Source organism: Mus pahari, chromosome 1 (genome assembly GCF_900095145.1).
Source record: "Mus pahari chromosome 1, PAHARI_EIJ_v1.1, whole genome shotgun sequence".
Classification (NCBI taxonomy): Eukaryota; Metazoa; Chordata; class Mammalia; order Rodentia; family Muridae; genus Mus; species Mus pahari.
Genome location: NC_034590.1, coordinates 20,660,304 through 20,670,322, shown reverse-complemented (window position 1 = coordinate 20,670,322; position 10,019 = coordinate 20,660,304). Strand labels below are relative to the sequence as shown.

General features: G+C 40.3%; 1 pseudogene; it reads left to right on the top strand.

The window, feature by feature from the left end:
* Positions 1 to 455: 455 nt before the first annotated feature.
* LOC110335457 lies at positions 456 to 10,004 on the top strand (annotated as a pseudogene).
* Positions 10,005 to 10,019: the final 15 nt, after the last annotated feature.

Below are 10,019 nucleotides of genomic sequence, written 5' to 3'. Positions count from 1 at the left end.
TCTGATGCATAGACCAGAGTCACATCTCAACCCAGAGTTAGGGGTAGAACTCAGAATCCATTCCTTTGTCCATGCAGAAATAACTTTCCCTTAGTATACATAAACAAGACTTCGATATCTTCATCTTGTCCATGTTATTTTAAGCCCTGGGGAGGGAAATGTGATGCTTCCCTTTCTGGAGTTACAGGGGAGCAGGAAATGGATCCAACCCTGACCATGACAAAAGGGAATCATTTCCACGTGACTTAAAAGTTCTGAGTTATACACAGGAAGAATGACCCAGACTATAGCGTATACACAAGCTCTGAATTTGAATACACAGTCCAGAAATCTTGATCCATGTGGTCATGTTACTCTTCTTTTATTTATAAATGATTTTATTAAGACATGTTGACAAGAATATCTATATTATGTTATGATCGCCAGAAGAAGGGTCAATGTTGAGGTGATCAAATATGGTCTGTGTTCTCAGAGACACCACTGGAAAATTTATGAGCATGGATCCAAACATCTCATCCCACAACACAGAATCTACACCACTGAATGAAACTGGTCATCCTAACTACAGTCTAATACTGACCCCGTCCTTCCTGGTCCTCATCACTTCCCTGGTTGGACTGGCAAGAAACACCACTGTACTCTGGATCCTGGGATTCTGCATGCCCAGGAAAGCCATCTCAGTTTATGTCCTCAACCTGGTCAGGCAGACCCCTTCTTCCTCTGCTGTCACTTCATTAACTCTGCTATGAATCATTGACTTCTATGGCATCTATGCCCATAAATTAAGCAAAGATATCTTGGGCAATGCAGCAATCATTCCCTATATCTCAGGCCTGAGCATCCTCAGTGCTATTAGCACAGAGAGCTGCCTGTCTATATTGTGGCCAATCTGGTACCACTGCCACCGCCCAAGCAACATGCCAGCTATCATATGTGCCCTAATCTGGGTTCTGTCCTTTCTCATGGGCTTCCTAGATTGGTTCTTCTCAGGATTCCTGGGTGAGACTCATCATCATTTGTGGAAAAATGTCGACTTTATTATAACTGCATTTCTTTTTTTTTTTTTTTTTCCTTCTTTTTTTTTATGCTTCTCTCTGGATCCAGTCTGGCCCTACTGCTGAGGATCCTCTGTGGTTCCAGGAGGAAACACCTGACCAGGTTGTATGTTGCCATCTTTCTCACAGTGATAGTCTACCTCATCTGTGGCCTGCCCTTTGGGCTTTACTTGTTCCTGTTATACTGTTTTAGGGTTCATTTACATAATCCCTTTTGTCACATTTACCAAGTTACTACTGTCCTGTCCTGTGTAAACAGTTCTGCCAAGGGCAACATTTACTTCCTTGTCAGCTCCTTTAGGCAGCATAGAAAGCATCAGTCCTTCAAAACAGTTCTTAAGAGCACTCTGGAGGACACTCGTGAGATCAATGATTAGACAGACAGCCACCTTCAGAAACCACTGAGATGTCAGAAAGCAAATGTTGAGAGTCAACACAACATTAACTTACTCTTCTCTCAGAAATGCCTCAGTAAACTCAGTGCTTTCAAATGTTTTTTTTTTAAAAAATCCAATTTTCTTATAATTCTGAAAATAGTCAGAATTTCTCCAACTTTCTTCACACTGTCAATGAATTTCTCAAATATCCTCCAAAAATTTTCTCATAGAACACGTTTTTTGCAATTTTATTTTTTCCCACTTTTTATTTATTTTTATTACTTTTAATAATTAAAAGTATTATTTATTACTTTTTATTTAATATAAAAATTTAGATATTTTCTTCATTTACATTTTAAATGTTATCCCCTTTCCCGATTTCCCCTCAGAAAACCCCCTATCCCCTGTCCTCTCCCCCTGCTCACAAACCCACCCACTCCTGCTTCCTGACCCTGGCTTTCCTCTACACTGGGGCATAGAGCCTCTGAGAGTTTTGGTAGGTTCCTATTAATGTTCCTTCTATGGGGCTACAATCCCCTTCAGTTCCTTGGGTCCTTTCTCTAGCTCCCCATTGGGCACCCTATGCTCAGTCCAATGGATGGCCAAGAGCATTCACTTCTATATTCGTCAGGCACTGGTAGAGCCTCTCAGGAGACACCTGTATCAGCTTCTGTCAGCAAGCAATTGTTGGCATCCACAATAGTGTCTGGGTTTGGTGACTGTGTATGGGATGGATCCCCAGGTAAGGAAGACTCTGGATGGCCTTTCGTTCAGTCTCTGCTCCATACTTTGTCTCAGTAACTCCTTCCAAGGGTACTTTCTTCCCCCTTCTAAGACAGACCAAAGTATCCACACTGGTTTTCCTTCTTCTTGAGCTTCATGTGGTTTGTGAATTTTATCTTGGATTTTCTGAGCTTCTTGGCTAATATTCACTTATCAGTAAGCACTTACCATGTGTCTTCTTTTGTGTTTGGGTTACTTCACTCAAAATGATATTTTCTCGTTCCTTCCATTTGCCTGCAAATTTTATGAATTCATTGTTTTTAATAGCTGAGTAGTACTCCATTGTGTAAATGTACCACATTTTCTGTATCCATTCCTCTATTGAGGGACATATGGGAATAAAATTGAAGACCCAGAAATGTACCCACACACATATGATCTCTTGATCTTTGACAAGGGAGATAAAATCATCCAGTGGAAAAAAAGACAGCATTTTCAACAAATGGTATTGGCTCAACTGGCAGTTAATATGTAGAAGAATGCAAATCAATCCATTCTTATCTCCTGGTACAAATCCCAAGTCCAACTAGATCAAGAACCTCCACATAAAACTAGATACACTAAAACTAATAGAAAAGAAAGTAGGGAAGATCCTGGTGCACATGGCACATAGGAAAATCTCCTGAACAGAGTACCAATAGCTTATGCTCTAAGATCAAGAACTGACAAATGGGATCTCATAAAATTGCAAAGCTTCTGTAAGGCAAAGAACACTGTCAAGAGGACAAAACAGCAACCAACAGATTGAGAATAGATCTTTACCAATCCTACATCCAATAGAGGGCTAATATCCAATATATACAAAGAACTCAAGACGTTAGACTCCAGAGAACCAAATAACCCGATTAAAAAAGGGGGTACTGAGCTAAACAAAGAATTCTCAACAGAGGAATACTGAATGTCTGAGAAGCACCTAAAAAAATGTCCAACATCCTTAATCATCAGCGAAATGCAAATCAAAACAACCCTGAGATTCCATCTCACACCAGTCAGAATGGCTAAGATCAGAAATTCAGGTGACAGCAGATGCTGGCAAGGATGTGGAGAAAGAGGAATACTACTCCATTGATTGAGGGATTGCAAGCTGGTACAACCACTCTGGAAATCAACTTGGCAGTTCCACAGAAAATTGGACATAATATTACCTGAGGACCCATGAAGACCACTCCTGGGCATATACCCAGAAGATGCTCCAATATGTAATAAGAACACATGCTCCACTATGTTCATAGCAGCCTTTGCAATTTTTTTATAACAGAAAAGTTCTTATTTGAACCATAAATCTAAAATGGAGAACATAAAGTTATAAAATGTTTTTACTCAGGGTTATTTCCCAGAGAATTTTATGTCCTGTGATTCTCCCAGTGCAGAAGACAATAAGCTTTCTAATGAAAGATTGAGTTCTACCACATGTAAGGATGGCTACCGTCTCCATTTAAGGAGAATAGCTCCCTCACAGGCATGCTCTATCCAAGTAGAATAATGCAGGCCGTCAGACATATGAGAAGGATTTTTGGAAGGTTCTTTCCTATCACCATAGGTGTGATGACAAATTTGTCTTGTGTTTTGGGTTAAAATCGAGCATAGTACAAAAATATGGCCAATCCATTGAAATGCTGGAAAAACTAGAAAAGTAGAATCTGAAAGTTTGATTAGGGAGGTCAAGTGGTAGTTTGGAGTCTGTTTTAGAAGATATCAAGATCTGACTATGCACTGACAGGAACTGAAGACCCCATGAACTAAGCAGAAGCAGAAGAGTCTCTTTGTGCACTGTGAGTATAACCACCTTGCACACTCTCCTCCCACCACTGGGGCGGTGGTCTGGCTATTGTAAGCTCTTTCTCTAAGATGCTATGTTATACACTAAGCACTGATATTTGTCAGTACAGCAATGCTGACAATAAAAATGATGAAATTTGGTAACTGGTTTTTAGGAGGGTTCAGAATATTCAAGTGATCTCTCCTTTCAAACACCTGTCTATACTGTCACAGTTATTCTATCCATGTTAAATTAATGGAAGAAATTGGAGAAAAGTGTGTGTGTGTGTGTGTGTGTGTGTGTGTTGTGTATGTGGTGGTATGGGGTCGTGTGTGTGTGTGTGTGTGTGTGTGTGTGTGTGTGTGTGGTATGTGTGGTGTGGGAGGATTGTGGGATGTGAAGAGAAGTGTGTGTGTGTATATAAGAGTGTCTGTCTGTGGTGCATGTGTTTGGTGGTAGGGGGTTATATGTGTGGGGAGTGTGTTGTGGCATGTGTGGTGTGGGGGGATGTGTGTGTTTTGTGTCCGTTTTGTATGCAGTGGTGTGGTGTATATGTAGTGGGAGTATTTCTGGGGAATAGTTGCGTGTTGTGGTAGGGTAAGTGTTGATGTACGTGTTTGTGTGGTGTGGTGGGAAGGACTTGTTAATGATGACTAGTAGTTACATAGTAGCATGAATCACTACCAATTCTGTGTCACATTGATTTTTCTTTCTACTTTAACTCTCTCTATATATTTCCCTTTTATTGTTCAATATATTTTAATAGAAATATAATTATACTATCAAAGAAATATTAAGTAACTTAGAGACAGATGAAGATCGGGAAAGAGACAATTCATAGAAACAATAGGTCCAAAATTGGAAACAGAAGAAACATTACTTTTTTAATTAAAATGAACACATTATTCTTGATATATTAATATTCAATATCAATGATAACTTAAGAGCTGGTCACCTTATCAAAAATTTTATGGTCAGCATTTGTATATACCCTAGTGATGTGCAATACCTGCAGGACATATTATTTCATATATAACATGTTGTTACATCTACAACAGAATAACATATAGCCATTTCAGATGTTCCAAAATGTATAGATGACAATTAATCCAGGTCTGAACTTTGACAAATTATCCATTCATTTTATTTCAGGAGAATTATTTGTTTATTTTAAGGTGGAAATTGGAAAAATATATGACAAAATATGTAGTACATGGTCCATGTAAGTGGTAGGTATGTTGATGTTTATTATAATGTCATTCCTTACATATGGATGGAGACAGATTCTGAGGAATATATTATTGTGTAAACACAAAGCCTATCACACACATGGTCTATATGTTATATATATGTGTATGTGGAAATATATACATATATATATATATATATATATATATACATACATATATATTGGTGTGTGTGTGTGTGTGTGTGTGTGTGTGTGTGTTTTAAATGATGTGTTGCTCAACCCTAGATATCCCACAGTTCTGGTAAAAAGTGTTTCTACTTTTCATTAGACTCTAGGAAACTTATTTTTTCTTTGATTTCTTCTATGACTTTTAATCATTCAAAGTTGTATTCTCAATCTCAGTGTGTTTGTACATTGCTGTATACGTCTTATACATTTTTCTTGCTGTTGATTTCTAGTTTTATTCGATTATGACATGATACAACACAATAAATTACTTTGGTAGAGGGCTTGTAAAGATTGGTTTTATAAGACAAATAACACAATTACAAAATGGAGTACAAAGTTAAACAGTAATTTTCAACATAGGAATCTCAAATGGCTGAGAAGCACTTAAAGAAATGTTCAACATCTTAGTCATCAGTGAAATGCTAATGAAAACGAACCTGACATTCGACCTTACACCAATAGGAGGGGCCAAGATAAAAACCCTCAAGCACAGCACATGCTGGCAAAGCTGTGCAGAGATGGAATATTCCTCCATTGCTGGGAAGATTGCAAATTTGTTGATTTGATTTCAACTCCTGTGAAAATCAGCNTGATGGTTTCTCAGAAAGTTGGAAATAATTCTACATGAAGACCCAGGTATACAAGGACACATGCTACACTATGTTCACAACAGTTTTATTTGTAATAACCAGAAACTGGAAACAACCCAGATGTCCCTCAACTGAAGAATGGGTTCAGAAAACATAATTAATTTACACAATGGAATCATTTCAGATATTTAAAATGATGATATCATAAATTTTGCAAGCAAACAGATGGAACTAGATATAGCATCCTACGTGAGGTAACCAGGATCCAAGAGAACATGCGTGGTATGGATTCACTAAATGGATATTAATCACAAAATACAGGATACCCCAGATACATCCTACAGACTCTAAAATGTTAAAGAAGGAAAGGACACATGAGGTGCTGGAACAACTGACAGTTATCATGTAGAAGAATGCGAATCGATCCAATCTTATCTCCTTGTGCTAAGGTCAAGTCTACATGGATCAAGGAACTCCACATAAAACCAGAGACCTGAAACTTAGAGAGGAGAAAGTGGGGAAAAGCCTCAAAGACATGGGTACAGGCAAAAAATTACTGAACAAAACAACAATGGTATGTGCCGTAAGGTCGAGAATTGACAAATGGGACCTCATAAAACTGCAAAGCTTCTGTAAGGCAAAAGACAATGTCAATAAGACAAAAAGGCCAACAACAGATTGGGAAAGGGTCTTTACCAATCCTAAATCAGATAGGGGACTAATATCCAATATATATAAAGAACTCAAGAAGATGGACTTCAGAAAATCAAATAACCCTATTTAAAAATGGGGTACAGAGCTAAACAAATAATTCTCAGTAGGAATATCAAATGTCTGAAAAGCACCTAAAGAAATGTTCAACATCCTTAGGCATCAGGGAAATGCAAATCAAAACAACCCTGAGATTCCACCTCACACCAGTCAGAGTGGCTAAGATCAAAAATTCAGGTGACAGTAGATGCTGGTGAGGATGTGGAGAAAAAGGGACACTCCTCCATTGTTGTGATTGCAAGCTGGTACAACCACTCTGGAAATCAGTCTGGTGCTTCCTCAGAAAAATTGCACATAGTACTACCAGAAGATCCAGCAATTCCTCTCCTAGGCATAGACCCAGAAGATGCTCCAACTGGTAATAAGGACACATGCTCCACTATGTTCATAGCAGCCTTATTTATAATAGCCAGAAACTGGAAAGAACCCAGATGTCCCTCAACAGAGCAATGGATACAAAAAATGTGGTACATTTACACAATGGAGTACTATTCAGCAATTAAAAACAATGAATTCGGGCTGGTGAGATGGCTCAGTAGGTAAGAGCACCTGACTGCTCTTCTGAAGGTCCTGAGTTCAAATCCCAGCAACCACATGGTGGCTCATAACCATCCATAACAAGATCTGACGCCCTCTTCTGGAGTGTCTGAAGATAGCTACAGTGTACTTACATATAATAAATAAATAAATCTTAAAAAAACAACAAAAAGCAATGAATTCATGAAATTCTTAGGAAAATGGATGCATCTGGAGGATATCATCCTGAGTGATGTAACCCAATCACAAAAGAACACATATGAGATGCACTCACTGTTAACCAGATATTAGCCAAGAAACTTAGAATAACTAAGATACAATTTGCAAAACACATGAAACTCAAGAAGAAGGAAGACCAAAATGTGGATACTTAGCTCCTTCTTAGAATGGGGAACAAAATACCCATGAAAGGAGTTACAGAGACAATGATTGGAGCTAAGACAGAAGGAAAGACTGTCCAGAGACTGCCCCACCTGAGGATCCATCCCATATACAACCACCAAACTCAGACACTATTGCATATGCCAGAAAGATTTTGCTGACAGGGCACTGACATAGCTCTCTCTTGTGAGTCTATGCCAATGCCTGGCAAATTCAGAAGTGGATGCTCACAGTGATCTATTAGATGGAACACAGGGCCCCTAGTGAAGGAGCTAGAAAAAGTACCCAAGGAGCTAAAGGGGTCTGCAATGCTATAGGAGGAACAACGATATGAACTAACCAGTAACTCGCAGAGCTGTGTCTCTAGTTGCATATGTAGCAGAGGATGGCCTAATTGGCCATCAATGGTAGTAGAGGTCCTTGTTTTTGCAAAGATCATATGCCCCAGTACAGAGGAATGCCAGGGCCAGGGAGCAGGATTGGGTGTGTTGGGGAGCAGGGAGGGGAGAGTGTATAGGATGCTTTGGTGATAGCATTTGATATGTAAATGAAGAAAATATCTAATAAAAAAGAAAAGAAAGAAACATAAAAAAAGAAGGGGGAACCAAATAGTCACAGGAGGCACAGAGGAAATGGGAGGGAGAGGAGAGGGAGGGGACTGAGGGGTCAAGATTAGGTGTTCTGGGAGAAGAAGTGTGTCATGAGAATGAACGGAAAGCTACAGCTACCAGGGATAAGGTTGGGTGGAATCCTTAGGAAGTCTCAGAGATTCAATGTGGGGAGTATCCCAGGAGGAAATATAGTTGATCTTAACCAAGAAGCCTAACAGTGGGCACATGGAACCTGAAGAGGCAACCTCCTGTAGCCAGGCAGGACTCTCCCAGTGGAGTAATAAAGACACCAACACACCCACAAAACTTCCCACCCAAAATTTGTCCTGTCTAAAACAGATTGAACAGCCAACTAATAACTGTCCCAACTTGAAACCCATTCCAGGGGCAAACACCAATCCCTAACATTGTCCATGAAAGTCTGTTGTGCTTGCAGATAGGAGTCTAGCATAACTGTCCTCTGAGAGGCTCTGTCCAGCACCTGACTGAAACAGATGCAGGTATACACAGCCAAACATTGGATGAAGGTTAGGGACTCTTATGGAAGACATGGGGAAAGGACTGAAGGGTCTGAATGGGATAGGAACTCCATAGGTAGAGCAACAGAATCAACTAACCTGGACCCTTGCCGGGATCTCAGAGATTAAGCCATCAACCAAAGAGGATAGATGGGCTGGACCGAGGCCCTGCACATGTGTAGCAGACAAGCAGCTCAGTCTCCATGTGGTCACCCACCAACAACTGGAGCAGAGACTCTCCCTAAAGCTGTAGCCTGACTGTGGTATTTGTTTCCAGCTACATTCTTTCCAGTAGTGACAAGCGCCAACAGGCCCCCAAAACCTGGGCGCTGTCCTGAGGCAAAAAGTTCAAGGAAACTCAGTCTCCTGGAATGGNGGCATCCTCCATGTGCTTCCCCGGAACTGCTACTTTCCAGTAGTGACAAGTGCCAACAGGCCACCAAAACCTGGGCACTGTCCTGAGGCAAAAAGCTCAAGGAAACTCAGTCTCCTGGAATGGTGGCATTTTGTATAATGAATGCTCCAATGTCCTTGCTAAAGTTGGAAAACAGATCCATGTGCTTTCCTTTAATACATAGCCATATCAGATCCTGGGCAGTCAGTACTTTAACTGACCCTTGGATCTAAGTCACTGCCCTACATAGGAATTTATCACTCTCTAGAAAGAAGTTTGTGATCTAAAGAGGAACCAGGGTAGATACTTAGAACCATAGGTAGCTGAGTTACACACATACATAAGCATTACAATGGCCTAGGGACTATAGGAACTATGGCAAGGGCATGAAGCCCTTGCCCTCAGCTACTAACTTTAGGTGGAGATCCCAGTTGTTAACATTGAATTTATCCCAGTTGGTTCCTGCCAGCCCTTCCATGTTTGCATTCCTCTGTTTTGTGTACTTACTTCCCTATTTTCTCCTGTATAAATAGTCTGATGCTCAATTTGAGAATTCGCATTCAGATACCACACTCTCTTGTGTCTGTGCCTGTTTGTCACCCCACATTTGAATCCTCACTCACCTGCAACCAGAGACCCGTTCCCCGCAGATCAGGGACCCCAGAAAAGTTCGTCTGCGGCAGCTGGCGCCCGAACAGGGACCCCGGGGCAGGTAAGTCTTAATTTCTTTCTCTTTCTATTTCCTTTTTCTGCTTTATTTTTCTCAAGCAAGGATAGGATTCATCAAACCGTGCTGCAGACAGGCCGATAGTCAGATCGGTTAAGA